The sequence below is a fragment of the Lathamus discolor genome, chromosome 8 (assembly GCF_037157495.1).
Source record: "Lathamus discolor isolate bLatDis1 chromosome 8, bLatDis1.hap1, whole genome shotgun sequence".
Classification (NCBI taxonomy): domain Eukaryota; kingdom Metazoa; phylum Chordata; class Aves; order Psittaciformes; family Psittacidae; genus Lathamus; species Lathamus discolor.
Genome location: NC_088891.1, coordinates 5,389,451 through 5,405,377, shown reverse-complemented (window position 1 = coordinate 5,405,377; position 15,927 = coordinate 5,389,451). Strand labels below are relative to the sequence as shown.

General features: G+C 39.3%; 1 long non-coding RNA gene across 1 annotated transcript in view; it reads left to right on the top strand.

Annotated features, from left to right (window-relative positions):
• LOC136018858 (uncharacterized) overlaps nt 1-2,764 on the top strand; it is a 40,597-nt gene extending 37,833 nt beyond the window's left edge. The window contains exons 2-3 of the long non-coding RNA XR_010614613.1: nt 892-969; nt 1,246-2,764. This is a non-coding gene — a long non-coding RNA (uncharacterized LOC136018858). The remainder of the gene's footprint in view (nt 1-891; nt 970-1,245) is intronic.
• The last annotated feature ends 13,163 nt before the right edge of the window (nt 2,765-15,927 follow it).

Below are 15,927 nucleotides of genomic sequence, written 5' to 3'. Positions count from 1 at the left end.
TTTTAACACTATTATTAACTTCCATCTAAAGGTAACTCTGGTTTTAATAGTTTTGGCTTGGTATAAAGAATTATGTAAAGAAGAGTTTCTTAGGTTTGGTGAAACTGGGAGATTCTTAATGACTTTGTATGTTTCCCTAGGTAAGACTCAAGGCTTGTACCCTCTTTCATTAGGAATAAGAGAAACTTTGAACCATTCTTTTCTCCTGCTCTTTCTGGTGGCTACTGAAAGACTCTGTTTATGCTTTGGGGTACTTAGGTGCATTTTTGAGGTTGACAGAAAGGATGAGGACAATTAGGAACAGGGTGTAACTTATGTCTGTGGCTTGAAAAGAGAACGTATCAATGGAAGAAACCAACAGCCCAACGTGCTGTGTTGAGGCACAGCAAGGTATAGGAAAATCCAAAGGCATGGAAGTCTTCAAAGCTGGAGGTAGGGTAGCAGCAGGGACCAGAATGGGTTCATGCCCCATGAGAAGAGCTGCTTGGTTCTCCAGGCTCTGTGTAGGTCCCAGTGATCTGCTGTATCCTTGTGTGGAAGGACAATTCTCCTTTGCAGTTGTTGAAATTAAGTGATGCAGTGACATACAGCTTGAAGGTTTTTGTGTGCTGTGTCCCTGTAAGAGTGTTTGGGTTTGGCCCTTTGTGTAGTCAAAGTTAAGAGGTATGTTCATCAACATCATCTTTGTTGACTTACTCTAACTGTATTAGGCAACTAGTGAGTGTTCACCTATGTAATTTTGGATGAAGTATGAGATGACTTGTGTAGCAAATGAATTATCAGCTTAATTTTGGGGGCATTAGGCCTAATGGTCTTGCAGTGCTTGTTTGTTGTTTTCTGCCACTGCCTTTAATCTATTTTTTCAAAACTCCACTGATTCTGTATTTATAGAAACTGCTTCACCTCATTGCTCTAGATGATCTTACCAGTTAAAATACGTCTGCCCCAGCATAAAGAAGCAGTCTTACGGTACGCTCCATCTGTGTGATGTACTTTGTCTGTAAGTAATAACAAAAAGCTTCATTAGAGAGCTAATCAACTCCCTCACCTTTGAGACCTAAAGTAATCATGTATTTCGGATGCACATCTATAAGAATGAGCCTGGTAATCATGTATAGGAGAAACTGTCTTTAAATGAGGACAGGCAAAGGTGGCAGGTGCTGTAGCTGGCTTCCTCCTGCACAGGGTTTGCCTCTTAATCCTGAGCCTGTTCTTTCAATGAAGTTTTACTTTGGCTTTTTGCAGAAAAAAGGGGTTTGGAAGCTGAGTAAACAGAGCCTGTGCCTGCACGAAGGGGATTAAGAAGGAAAGGCAAGAGTGGAAGGGAAAATGAGGATATGACAGAGGCCATAGTGAGTTCAAACAAAATTTGGCCTGCAGAAGGCAGAAGAAATCCCACTGGTGACAGGTGCCATCTTGTGGGTCATTCTGCCACTCTGCCTCCTGCCACTTTTTATAACGAGAAGAGATAAAGGAGGACTGGGCTCTTCGAGGCTTTGAATTGGAAAAGTAATTCAAAGGGATGTGAACATGGTTGGCTTCGGGGTTTGCATGATACTGTAAACATCAATACTCCGCTTGTCAGCACTCTATGCTATTTAAGAATGTTAAATTCAGCTATAAATAGAGACTATGTGCGTGTCTAGAAACATGTAATCGTAAATAGTACGAATGATAATCAAATTATTTTTACTTTATAGTAATGCAAATAAAATATTCATGCATCATGTAGGCCTAGGAAAGGTTACAGCCTGCAAACTGTGCTAATTAAAATGTAATAGCACCAAGGAGTATATGTAAGAGTTACTAATGTCCATATTTTCCCTCTTTCCTGTAAGATCTTATCTCTAATGAATACATAAAAATGCAGTGGTTAGCTGGTACTTTAGCTTTGTCTTTTTTCAGGAAATACATTTTGAAGGACTGTGCAAAAAATTGTCACAGCATCTGCTAAGCCAAAATCAAACACTATGATGAAACATATAATTTTTTTTAGAGGAAAAGACGGTATTTCAGGTATGAACCCAAATTCCATCAGGAAATTAGAACATCATTAATTCTTAAATGTTTCATGATTAAAAAAGAAAGAAATTAAACCAATGTCAAATCCGATGTCATATTTCAATATTATTTTTAAACTAAATTTAAGGGTCTAAATTTTCAGAAACAGACTTTGGTTTTACAAATTACTAATTTATAATACTGTCAGACCAAGGAGACAAACTTGGAATTGGCCTTTTCCCTTGTTCATACTCCTGTCCAAAATATGTTGTCCTTTCAGGGACTTGTAGGAAACAGAACTGCACTGGAATGAATGAGCAGTAAGGATAGCAAGCTTTAAGCTGATGCATACAGTATTTTTAAACATGCTGTATAGTAAGTATTTATGTAGCATTTATGCCAGAAGTCAAATAAGCAATATAATGTTATCTGGATAGGGATATGGCAGTGCCATTTGAGAGTGCCCATCACAGCTGTAGGTGAGCTCCGTCCAGAATTTGTAAGGAGAAAGCAAATCCATGAAAAATGTCAAGTAAATTTGACTGATTAATGCATTTGAAAAGAATTCTTATTCCTTTGCAAGCATTCTGTCATTATGAGGAATATGAAGATCATCAAATGCATTATTCTGTCCCCATGATTCGCTTATCCCCGGTTGTGAATCAGTGCATGAGACTTGACTCTGAATGGCTGGAGTCAATGGCCGTATTGTGCATGGGCATAATTCGTGGTGATGGCAAGTGAGCTCAGGCTTAATATTATTTAGTCACCTAAACTTAGGAAGTTGCATAAATGTGGCCGTGATTGAAGCGTGCTCTGTGGAACCCTTCTTTGCATGTAAATAAAAGTAATTATATATGTGTTCAGACTTTTAAGGACAGCAAAAAACCCTTCTGGACGTGCATTTTGCTCAGTTATTCGTGAAATTAAAAAATTATTTGTAATAAAATTTCCCGACGGTTAATTATGACATTTTAATGGGGAAAGCTTGAATTCTTTCACAGGGTTATGAAAACAAATTAATGTTAAATATGACATTTTCCTTTGGATTTATGACATATCCCCTGGCCCCTCCCTCACCCCACACAACGCGTACAAAAGGAGGTATTAACAGAAAAACAGAGATGTTGTGTGTTCTGTTATGAACAAGCTTTGTGATCTCATCCCAAGGTTTTATCCAAGCTTGAACCATCTGGCTTTGAGCTGGGGAAAAGCATGTCAGCTCTCCCCCAGAATTTCAGTGTCAGGGAGAAGGGGCAGAGTGCCTGCGCTTAATGCCAGGCCCCCTTTCCTCCCCTCCACAACCCTGCTAGAAAGACAGGAGTCAGGCACTGAAAAGCATACCAGGCATTTTTAAACACAACCCTGACATTTCCTCAGCATTTCCATAGCTAAGGCTTTCCTCCTCCCCATCCCCCCTATCCCCTCTTTCAATCAAATAAGGCACCCGCTCTCTCATGCCTAGTGCAAAGAAGGAAGGAGGGAGTGGAGCGGGGAAGGGTTGGGGGGGGGGAAAAGTTGGCAATTTAATTCAAACAAAAGAAGCTTGAAATCTATAAGCACAGCAACTCCGAGGCTTCTGGCAAATAGAATTCTAATTAGTATGCTGCTATTTTTCTTTTAGACAGATGAGGGATGCCCCCTATTGACTCTAGCAGGCAGGCTGGTTAAAAAAAAAGGGGGGGGGGGGGAGAAAAAGAGGGGGGGGCAAAAAAAAAGAAAGGGGGGCAGGTGGGGGCTAGCCAGCAAGCACTGCAGATTGCAAATTATATCGCAAACCCTGCCAAGTCCCAGCTCTTGGCATCAGATTTTTAATGACACCCTGGAAAAGGGAAAAAGAAGCCCTCAGCGAAGGGATAAAAATGAGGGGTTTTACACTGTGATAAGTCTTTGCTTAAAACCCAAATGGCCAAGCACACATTAGGGTTTTAAAATATTCATAGATAGAAGTGAAAATGAGGATATGAGGATGTACATTTGTTGCTTGGTCAATTGACAACTCATTCTGCATATTAATAAAAGGGATGATATAATTTTAAAGGGACAGTCTGTCTTTTTTAACCATGACTTTTTTGCGTATTATGAAGCTGAGGGCAAAACATCACAGAGGAGGCCAGCGATGACACAGAATGTTGTTTTCTTTTGATGTAGACCTGGTACTAACTACTACTTTGCTCAGGAATACTGAGGTCTCTAAAAATACGACACCCTTCTTGTATAGTCTCTCTGATGTATGGCTGCTGAACACTTTGATTTCCGATCTACACCCCCCCTTTTTTTTTCTTTGCAGTGCATGAGGCCCTTCACAGTTGTAGGATTTTATCCACAAACAGTCAGACCATCACAGAGATGGAAGCCATTTCTTTTAATAATTAGGCCACCTTCTGTTCCAGAGAACTGCTTTTGGCATGCCTACCTCGAAATAATATGGCTTTTTTTTAATATCACAGTATATCTCCTCCCCCCCAATACTATACAGTAAATGTTCATAACAGTGTGAATTCGTATTAATATTACATACACTACCTTGGTTCTACTAAGGGAAATCTCTTTGACCAAAGCTTTAAAACACAAATCCGAGCCCATGCATCTCAAGTGCTTCTGTTCAAGATTCACTTGGGGGTTAATTTTTTCCTTTTAAAATCCACTTTGATTTCTTTACACCTGAAAATCCTAGTCACAATTAATGGCAGAATGTGTGCCTCTACCCTGAGTCACGGTTAGGCAGTTAAATACCAAAGGAACTCTGCCTGCTAATAATTAAAAATGCAAAACTGAACTCAAAATTATTTGCATTTACAAAACTGTAGGCACTACAAAGGGAGACTGTGTTGATACCAGACTCAAAAGTCACAGCTAATATTAATTATCTTTAAATACACACCCGTATACAAATGAAACATTAACTTAGATCATGCTGCTAGCAGTATTTCTAACGCAGGGCTTTAGAGTTTCTGTAGATTTCTATGGCATTTGTTAGGTTGTGTACTTGCAAAAATGAGGCTTACATGATCATTTGCTTTACCTGTCAATCACCTCCTAATATTGCTGCTTTTTTCCAACCAAATTTGACAAAAGGGCAGGAATGTCAGTGATAATTACATTCTTGTAAGTTTGAAAACTGGTTGAAGAGAAGCCCCAATAAATGCCCCCACCAAGGGGAAGGTGGGCAGGACTCAACCCTTCCACGCTTGCTTTGGGAACAGCTGGCGGGCTGCAGCATCTCCTCATACTTCCTGAACCGAGCGTATGGTGAGGATACAGATGAAGAGCAAGGGCTAAAGGACAGGAAGGAGCCTAGCAGAAGAGTTTAGATGCATGTTTTTTAGGAAGAGCAGCTAGCTTATGTTTTCTGACATCTAGCCTTTTTTTTTTTTTCAGAGCAGTAATTGCATTGGCTTTCTAAGGAAAAATTGATGCTGTTATTAAGAGAGTCTGCTAATCACCGTTAAAAAGAAGAGTATTATCCCTGTAACAAGATTATAGTGTTACTAAATGTGTCCTCAAAGTTTATATTTAAAGACGGAAAGGTGATAAGTTTCCGAAGCGGGGTGTTTCATTATGTGGATCTCATTAAAATTAGCAAGTTCATGTGACTTGAAAAATGACTGCACCACAGTATGAATGACAGACAGAAATCTGGGTTGGTTTAACACTACCTGTGTTCTCCCAGTGAACAGTTTTTAAAGAACAGGAACCTAAGTGCAAGGTATTGAAGGGGAAAGGGTGCAGTAGGACAGACCAGAATGGCATTTCTCAGCACACTGATGCATTAGTCTTGGTGCAGAACACAAGTGTCCAGGCAGCAACACTGTTTGCATTTATGCCTGGGAGAAGAAAACCAGTCCATAAAATTCCCATTGATTTATCAGGAACTTTCCAGGATGATGGCAGGAGATAACTGCAGTACCTCTCTGGTAGTTGTGGCTGTAAGTCAGCGGGAACCATTATTGATGTTATGAGAGTGTATGGTATAATCTATATAGGGTAACATACATAAAAAAAATAGATCTAAAGCAAAAATATGTGGGATTGAGCTGATTTAATTGGAATGCCATTGACTTCAAGGGGAACAGGATCAAGTCCTTCCTATAATTCTTACATTTAGGCGTTATTTTGTTTGCATGGCAGTTTAAGAAGGAAGCTTGAGAGATTTTAGAACTATAATGTATGTTTCTGGTGTGTTGTTGGTACACATAGAAATGGAACTTGTTAAAAACTTAGTGTTTTGGCTTAATTGTATCTACTAATAATGAGTTCCATGGACAAATCAGGTGTGCTTAAAGAGGGATGCTTGGGGGGGAAAAAAGAAGCATTTTCTTTTGACGGTTGCTCCAATATTAACTCTACATATCTACTTAGCAGAGTTACATAGTCAAAGCACTAAACTCAAGTGTCAACTGGAGCATTTGTTGAACACTAGCTATCCAATTGATAGATAAATTAGGTTACAAGGAATGGCCTATGCAAAAGGAAAAATTGAAATAACTGTGTAACCCATTGCGTTTTTGATCCAACCCTGTGGGAAGAAGAAAAGTCAGTTTGAAGGTATCAGTGAAGCTCCAGGTGAGAGTACAAAGTATTGCTCTCAAGTGGTTCAGAACCATTTAGGAAGAGTCAATGCTCTATCAATTAGTAAGACTTGCAATTATCTCTTTCAGTAAATGTTTTTGGTGGAGAAAACTTCTTATCCTCCTTTTCTCATGGACCAGTTATATTCAGTTTGCAGGTGAAGGAAGATGACAAGTAATTTTAGCACCCAGTGGCTTAAAGGAGTTCAAATGACCACTAGAGTAATATTAACTTGTCAAATTGACCAGTATTTTCTGCCACTGTAGCAGTAGAATGGATGGCTGGAGACAATAAAATTGTTTCAATTATACTGCATTAAGCATCTTCATGAAGTGAAAATGCAGAAAGCAAAGAGGAAAGGATCCAGGAAACATGCTCAACAATGACAAGAATTTCACCGGGACTATTTGAGTGAATATGCCGTTAGAGGTATATTGGAAGAAATATCTATTGAAGGTGCAGGCAGCTAATTTGTACTTAGAATCTTATAATTGTTTAGGTTGGAAAAGACCTTTAAGATCAAGTCCAGCTGTTAACCCACCACTGCCAAGTCCAACACTAAACCATGTCCCTAAACACCACATCTTTAAATACCTCCAGGTGACACAACTGCTTCCCTGGGCAGCCTGTTCCAACTCTTGACAACCTTTACAGTGAATATATTTTTCCTCATATCCAATCTAAACCTCCCCTGGTGCAATTTCAGGCTGTTTTCTCTTGTCCTATTGCTTGTTACCTGGGAGAAGATACTGACCTTACTACAACCTCCTTTAAGGTAGATGTAGAGAGCAACAAGTTCTCCCCTGAGCTGCCCTTTCTCCAGGCTTAAACAAGCCCAGTTCCCTCAGCTATTCCTCATAAGACTGGTGCTCCAGACCCTTCACCAGCTTCATTACCCTTCTTAGACCCTCTCCAGCACCTCAATATCTCTCTTGTAATGATATACTCAAAACTGAACACATTATTCAAGGTGGAGCATCACCAGTACTGAGTAGAGGGGGATGATCGCTGCTGTTGGCCTTCTTGGCTGTCTGGGAACAAGCTGGCTCATGTTCAGGTGGTTGTTGACCAAGACCCCAGGTCCTTTTCTGCTGGGCAGCTATTAGCCACTTTTCCCCATAGTCTTGCATGGGGTGGTTGTGACCCAGTTGCAGGACCCACCACTGAACCTTGTTGAAACTCATACAACCGGGGACAGGGCATGAAGGGGAGGAATCACTGACTGTAGAGGTTGATGAATCTGGAGGAAAGGGATAAAGCCACCCCTTTTTTTTGTACACTGTGATATGATATTATAATAAATAAAAATGCAGGAGCTCTGCCTCTTGCAAACTGAATACCTAAAGCCAAGCTCCAAGTAATGTGGGAATCAACTCTTGTGCCTAAAAAAATGTTTGAATAAACCCTCAAATTTGCATTAGCTCTTGAATATTTGTCAGCCCAAAGCGGGAAGGAAAGTGTCTCCTTTGTGTTGCTGTGTGTATGACTTTCTTTACTCACTGGAATGCACGAGAACATGATGGAAAAAGTTTCAACTAGCAAAAGTGAACGTGAAATATATATTTTCAGAGGATAAAAATGTTATGAGCACTTACACACAACTGGCAGAGGGTTTGCTATGGTAAGAAAATGGTCACTTATGACTTCACTGAGACTCAGTTTGACTTTTCACTTACTTGAAACATTTCTTCTTATATGCTGGTTTATATATTTTACTCAGTGAAATGTTTGGTTTATTTAAAAAACATAAAAATGTAGCCAGCCTCTGTCCAGTCCAGTTAGTGTGCTCCTCCACAACCAGTAAATCCAGCAGTAAATTATGTGTGATTTAAACACACACAGAGATTTATATTTATGCTTACAATGTCAGGATAATTTTACAGTCAAGACACAGTACATATACTCTGCTGTAAGTACTAGCTTGATATAGTAAACTCAAAAGAGCACATTGGGGGTTAGCAGTTAGAGCCGAAAGTGAAAATCAAGAAACAGCAGTAGTACTGCTTTTGTCTCCAGCATGCTCTTCAAGATGTGAGATGCTTCAGTGGGTGGGAGACCTATGCACCACCCCCCCAATTCTGGGGATAACCCCAGCAGATATGCTTTACAATTACCTTTTCTTAAAATGCCAATTAACCCTTTCAGGGTTTTGTGGCATACTGTGAGCAAGCAGGAGAGGGGCACTCATTTATCCCTTATATTGAACATCATAACCAATTATAAGGGGGTTGGGGCAGGAGAAACAGGTCTTATGCTACCGTAGATGTGTCTGGAGTGCTTTCTGGGTTTATCCATGTGGGTTTTAACATTCATGAGGGTGCGTGGTTTTATTTTAAAAGAAGAATACACCAAGAGTACAAAAATAAAGGTAAGTGAAGTAAAAACAGCTAAAAATACAGCTTTACTGAATGAAATGGGGAAAAGGCATTAATTCTTTTTGGCAATGTTGTTAAATGCTTGTTAAATCTTATCGGCTCAGGAGACAAAGGCAGTTTTAATTTTATGAAAGTGATCTAGTGTTTATGCTCACAAAAAGTAGCCACTGGTGTACATCAAACCTTAACTCTATCAAAGTAATTAATAGCAAGCCACTGAGAGACTGAAATTTCATCATAAAAATAACCCAAAATATTAAGGTTCTTATGGGAAATAGAGTAATACTAAGATGAACTAGAACAAAATATTGCTAGAGTAAACCTAGAATGGCATTAATTAACCTGCAGATTAACTTGGCCCATTTAAATATGTTTTGCTACTTGGACTCTGATCCTTCAAATCTCACATGGAGATTGATTCTCCCATGAGGTCTCATTTGGGTGACTTATTAAAGGTTAGAGGAATAGCCATGTTGGTTAATAGCTGGTCACATTTTGCCAGTGTTGCCAGTGGGATTTTTTTTGGATGTATTTGACCGTATCTTTCATTTGTAAGGTGTTGGACTACATTGTGAAATGAAGTTATTTATCTTGTCATTTATATGAGAAAGGTGAGAAAAGGAAGGTAAAAGTGCTAAATCTGCTGAGTGGGCTTTCAGTACATAAATAGGTAACACTTTAAGAATCTCTGGTAGCTCCCATTAATCTGTATCCACAACCTTTCCACATCACATACCTTCAGGGGCCAGAGGAAAGAGGAAGAACCTGATGTTTCTGATGGCAAGCACTTCCATCTTCTGATGCAGGCTATAGTGCTTCACAGAAGCTTTGTGGCTGCTAATGACGAAGTTCAGGTTGCTTGTTTTACTAAGGAGGAGTTGATGCATGTGCAACTGAGATTGGTTGTAAGCTTTTAAGTAAAAAGCTGGACTGCGACAGCATCTGTTGAGTTGAAACAGAATATTGGAAGGTGTAGACTTGTGGGTCTGTACATTGGTGGTCTCACCTTCCCAAAGCGATTCCCAGGACTCCCATTAAGTCAGGATGGGTATCATCCTTAGCAGAGCATGCTGTTCTGCTCTGGGCCTAAATTTCTCCACACATTTACCTCTGAGCAGGGGGGAATTTGGCTGAAGTAGATGAAACTGCAGAAGGTATGAATTGGACTTGGATTGGTGAAAGGAAGGTAAGAATTAGGTTGGTTTTTAAGTAAAATTATTTAATTTGGCTCATCTCATCAAGAATATTTGCTTGTCTTTGTAGAGGTGCAGCGTGCAGTTTGGTTTTGGTGTTGGACCAAGCCCTCAAATGAGATAGGGTTATGTTGTACTTGTGTTCTTAGAAAGCTCAAGGTTGAGCACTAGCAAACAAAATAAAAGCAGTGCTCTGTTCTACACTAAATATTTTACCTAATAGAAAATTTTCCAGGTAGATACTTAAATTATTTGCTCTGCAAGTGCAAACTGTTGGTGGTGCACGGGAAGGAAAATTTCCATTATAAAGTTTTTGCAATCAGCAGTCATCAGGTATTTGACAATGAATGAGAACCATCATTTGCTTTGTGAGATTTTGAACATACTGAGAAGATAAAAAGTTTATGCCACCCTACCCATTAAGTGCGTGCATCTCTTGTTTGGAGTATACAGAAAATAGGCACGATAAAACCAAAGGCCATCTTTGAGGCACATGCATTTTAAGAAGCACAGCACCAACTGAATGGGAGATTTACAAGCATTTAGCTGTTTTAAAAAGATGATATATGTGTCCTTTACACATACATACACATATGCATACATATGTGCCTCTGGTGGGACAGGTAGATTTATATAAAGTATGACATACTTTATATATATGTATAAGTATGACAACCTTGACTTGCATGCAAAATGTTTGCTGCACACATTAGACATATATCTGTAAAATAAATTGTATCCTTTGGAACCAAGACAAAAGTACTTTTGCTTTCTGGAAATCCCTGCCTTTATCTGCCATGTAAAAGAATGAAGGAAAATGGTGTGATTTCACCCAGGAAAGAAAGTGCTATTAATGTCCTGACAAAAGGAAGGGAAGCAGCGTTTGTCTTTAACTGCTTTCTAGATGTCCACATGTAGCACAGCATCAGAACTCTTGGTGATCATCCATGCTACCTGTGGTGCAATAGTGAGGTATAGCAGGGTAAATGAAGTGCAATTTTAGCATCCCCTGACAGCGTAGGTCGAGAAATAAGGGTCTACTATAATGATTTCCCATGGAAACATGCTCTAATCCAGGGGAGACAAGAACCTCTGAAGGTCATCGCCAAGGAAAATTACATACTATACCTTTTCCAGCATCCAAGTTTGGTCACAAAGCTCAAGAAAATTGTAGGAAGTTGTATGTACTGTGCACAAGCACATACACATATGCATTGGTTTGCTGTGTACTATATAATAATATAGGTTTTCAGCACCCGGGATTATAATGGATTCTCTTTGGACAGGCAAAGCAGAGGAAGATGACATGTTTGAGTCATGTCTTGCAGAGAGAGGGTAAGAACCTGAAGATGGTGATTCTACAAGATTGAATAACCCAAACTTAAGTATAGGGTGGGAGGGTTGTTGAAACATTACTGATGGGCATACTTGCAGGTTAACCAAAGAGTGAAGAGAGCTAGGCAGCACCTTCTATTGTGCCATCAGGAGTGTTACAGCATTTAATTGGTCCCTTTACACTGTTGCATTACTTTGTGCTTCAAATCAAAGTTCGGTGAAACATTACTCAGAGACTGTTTTGTATTTTTCACTTAATATTTTTGTGCATGATAGCTGGATTTTTTTATTTTCAAGTTATTTGGCTTTTTAACCTGGTTGTGTTTAATTGCCTTAATATGTTCTTCTTCTCTGTATGGTGCAAAATAACTTAGTCTATATAAAGCAAAAGAGTAAGATCACCCTTAACTCCTGAAATATACAAAAAATGCTCTAGTGCTGACCGTGTCATAAATTCTGTGTCTGTTCAGGCTGCCCATATCTGCTTTCATGAATCCAATTTTTAAACAGTTAGCAGAGGAAAATTATCTCCTTGTTAAAATAAACAGCCTTCAATGGGCTCCCAAATTCATACGTATTTTAAAAACATTAACTATGTTAACAAACCCACTCTAAAGAATACATCAATAGATTATATCCATTATTTTTTCACTCTTTACATCCCCTCCTCTCCATCCCACTATCAGTCATAGGTAGGGACTAATCTGGAAGGCAAAGTTGTGGAGAATAGAGAGGGGGAGAAAGGGGCAGTTTTGCTTCTTGGCTTGAACAAGCTTTGTACAGTGTTAATGAAAGACTGTTTCTTGTGGGGAAGAAATGCTAATGTGAAATTTTCTCTTTCTCTCAGCACAGTCATACATTAGAGATATTCGTAGCAGTGGCGAGGCAGGCTGCAATAGGTGGATGGATATTTACCCAAGAAAATTTAAGCCATGCCCTTTCATTTCCAGAGAGCCGCTACCTAATCTCAATGTAGCATCAAGACAAAGGACACCTCATTCGGTTTGCGCCTGCCCTGCAAAAAATAAAGGGGAGGGGGAGAGAAGAAAAACCCCACAACCCTTTGTGAATGCAATTAGAATAATGGTCTGGGGGGGGAAAAGATAAAATACAAATTTCTCCCCGACCTGGGTTGGATTACTTCCCCATGCCCCTGCCTTTATTGGGCGATTTGGAGTTTCATTAGAATTCAGAATTCCTGCAGAAAGAAAACCCACAGTGGCACGGACTTCTCTTTCAAGGGGATTGCAGGCTGACCCATCAAAATGAAAAGGCTCAATGTTTTGCTGACAGGTCCCTGAGCAGGCCTGAGTGACAGCTTCATTTCAGCACTTCTCAGATGAGATGTGAATTGGGGGGGTGGAGGGAGGTAGTAGGAGAGAGACTTTGTTCCCAAAAAAGTGTCAGTGTCAAACTCTGCAGTTCAAGTTCTACTGTCTGATGTACAAAATCAAGTCAGAAATCATCTCAGACTTGCCTGCTTCCCAGTTTATTATTAATGCCTCTCTAATATTAGTGCGCATGAAGCTTCATTTAAATCTTGGAGTTCATGTCAAGTGCACATTGTTCCTTTTATTGGAAATAGAAAAAGTAAGAGATGGATTAAAGTACAGTGAACTGCTGCATAATGTCTGCATGAAAGATTACTTAGTGGCATTTTTCTGTTGTGATAATCAAAACATTTGTGAGAGGCTGATCCCACCTCCTCTGAGGTCTGTGGGAATAGGAGCAAATTTCTTATAAATGAGGTCTTCCTGCCTACAAAATACATATATGGGTAAGAAAATCCCTGAAGGTTTTCTTGCTTTGTTAGTTCAAAAAGAAGTTTTGTGGATACTTCATGATACCTGAAATGAGCAACTTTTTATTGTTTATCTGAATATAAAAATGGTGAAAATGTTCAAACCCATCCCTGCCAACCAGGCAAGAGGAGCCACAGCATCATCTTACCCTGATCGTATAAAGGAAGTAAAACTCATTCACTTCCTACTTGTTCCATTACTAAAGCTTGATTGGATATGTGCAGGGATGTGAGCAAATGCTTTTCCTGAAAGTTCATTTTGCTTTTCAGGTATGATGTTGTTATTCAGAGCTTTTATCAATTATATTTCTTTTCCTCCTTTCTTGTGCATATTACTATGTTCTTTAGTTTGAGTACAAAACACAACTGGTTCAGTTTGCTTTTAGGAGCCATCACAAATAGAGGAACAGAAAAAAAGTTCACCTTATTCTTGAGATTAATGTTAGAATATTATGTCTGAAAATACAAATCTTCTAAGTGAGTTATCCTTATACCTCATTCCTATACCTTATGATGTCACCCTGTCAGTAAAAGTCACAAGAGCAGATGCTGCTCCATAGCACAGATCTTTTCTTGGCATTCAAATCCTTTTCCTATCCTATATTTGGAGAATTTTCAAGAAGAATAAAAGAAAAGTTTAAACAAACCCCTAGCATATTCCCATAAGGTAGTTAAAGAAAAGCAGACAACTCTGTGCACTTTTGGCACAGTTAGCTGTGACTATAAATTGTGTTTTATGTACTGTATTCACTTTGGAACAACTTCTACTGTAATTTATATTGATGGAAAGCTGTAGTAACTTCAGCAAAGCTACAGCCTTTGCTGTGTAGGTAGAAAAGGAGTTTTGATGTCGGAGAGAAGTATATTAAGCTTTAATTCTTATGTGAATGTGACAGTGCTGTGTTACTGTGGTTGTACTGCGTTTCTATTGAATAACAGCCAACAGTGACATAAAATCCATGTAAATGGTCAAAGTGTGTGTTAAAGACCATCCTGAGGAAGTTCACTTTGTAAACTTTAGCTGATTATGCATGGCTTACTTTTCTTTAAGGAAGTGCCTGCATTTGGAAAATGGAGAGTGAAGACACTAAAACTGAAAAGCCTCTCAAAGTTTCATTTGCATCTTGTCCTACTTCTGTGTTTTAAGAAATCTGGCTATTTTTGGGTTCTATGGATTAGGGAGTGCAGAGAAAAAAACCTCACTTTGCTCAAAACAGGTTTCCTGTGTAAAAGGTACGTGTCTTTTATGGAAGAGGAAATAATAATTTCCTCTGATCCTGGGGAAACCTTGCATTATACTGCTTATGCTTTCAAAATGTACTTTTATAGCCAAGTTTCTGTATCTTGCAAAGATTGTGGACCGGTTTCAGGTCTGAAGCTAAAAGGTCTAGCAACCTCTATCCTTACTTATCCCAGGGAAGTATTTGGAGCCATTTAAAAGGATCAATTTTGATCAATCATTTGATCCATTTAAAAGGATCAATTCAGCAGCAGTACAGCTTTGAGATTACATATGCAAGGAAACACTGTTCCAACACAGAGGCACAAGTTTCTCCTATTGAAATCAATGGGTGAATTCAGCTGACTTTGTAATAGCAGTAGGAGATGTGGATAAGAAAGGGCTCCTTAAAAAAATTACCTAAAGTCTAAAATTATACGGTTTTTTAGAATCCTATTTGAGAATCCAACTTACTTCTGAAGCACTGGGAGTAGGAACATATCAAAACAATCAGGTGAATACAATAGAGAAACACAGAGTTAGAAGAGGAATACACTATACTGAAATTTGAGACAGGGCAAGTCCAGTTATGTGTCGAAATGGATACATGTAATATTTAGATCTTGTAAAGCCAAAATGGACAAAATATCAGTGAATTGCACAGGAAAAAATCCTGTGCTGGTTGAATAGTTTGACTTTCATGTCTCTTTCACATAACTTCAAAGTACCAATATTGTGTGTGAGCAGTCATATAAACTAAAGCTTGTGAGTTGTCAGGATTCAGGCTGTGGGTCAGTGGTAGAGCGGTGAGTTGAACCTGCTGCCAGTCCAGGGTGCTGTCAAAAACTGCTGGTTGTTCAAGCCTTGTACTGAGCGAGTTGTGGTCTGTTGACTTTTTCTTGCTCCCTGTATTGATAAAAGCTGGGAAGTGCTGCTGGAAGTTGCGTGTTGTGTTTTGTGAGTACCTGCCTGAGCTAATAAGGAAGGGAGGGCACGAGAGGACTTGACAGTGCATGTCCCATGCCTAAATGTTCCCTGTTTTCTTTTCTGCTCTCCCCTTCGAACTTCCCCCCTTTCCACGCTCCTATTGAAACTGGGTAAATCTCAGGTGATAAAGTGAAGTTTGGAGCAATAAGGTGGGCAAAGTTGATGAAGATACCCGCAAGCTGTGCTCCTGACTCGTCCTCTTCATTAATATCAGGTCACAGAGGTAGCTTCAGTGAGACAACAGATCAGTCCCGTGTTCAAGCCAGGCTAGATCTATTCTGCTTTACTCCTTTATGCAGTCTTCCCAGTTTCAACCTTCTGAGGAAGGTAAGTCAGAGAGGCTTAAAAATATGTGTGCTGTAATGCCATTGTAATAGCCGGTTTATTTTTAGATCGAGCTAGCTGTACAATGGCAAGAGAATGTATTGCTTTTTTTTGTATTGT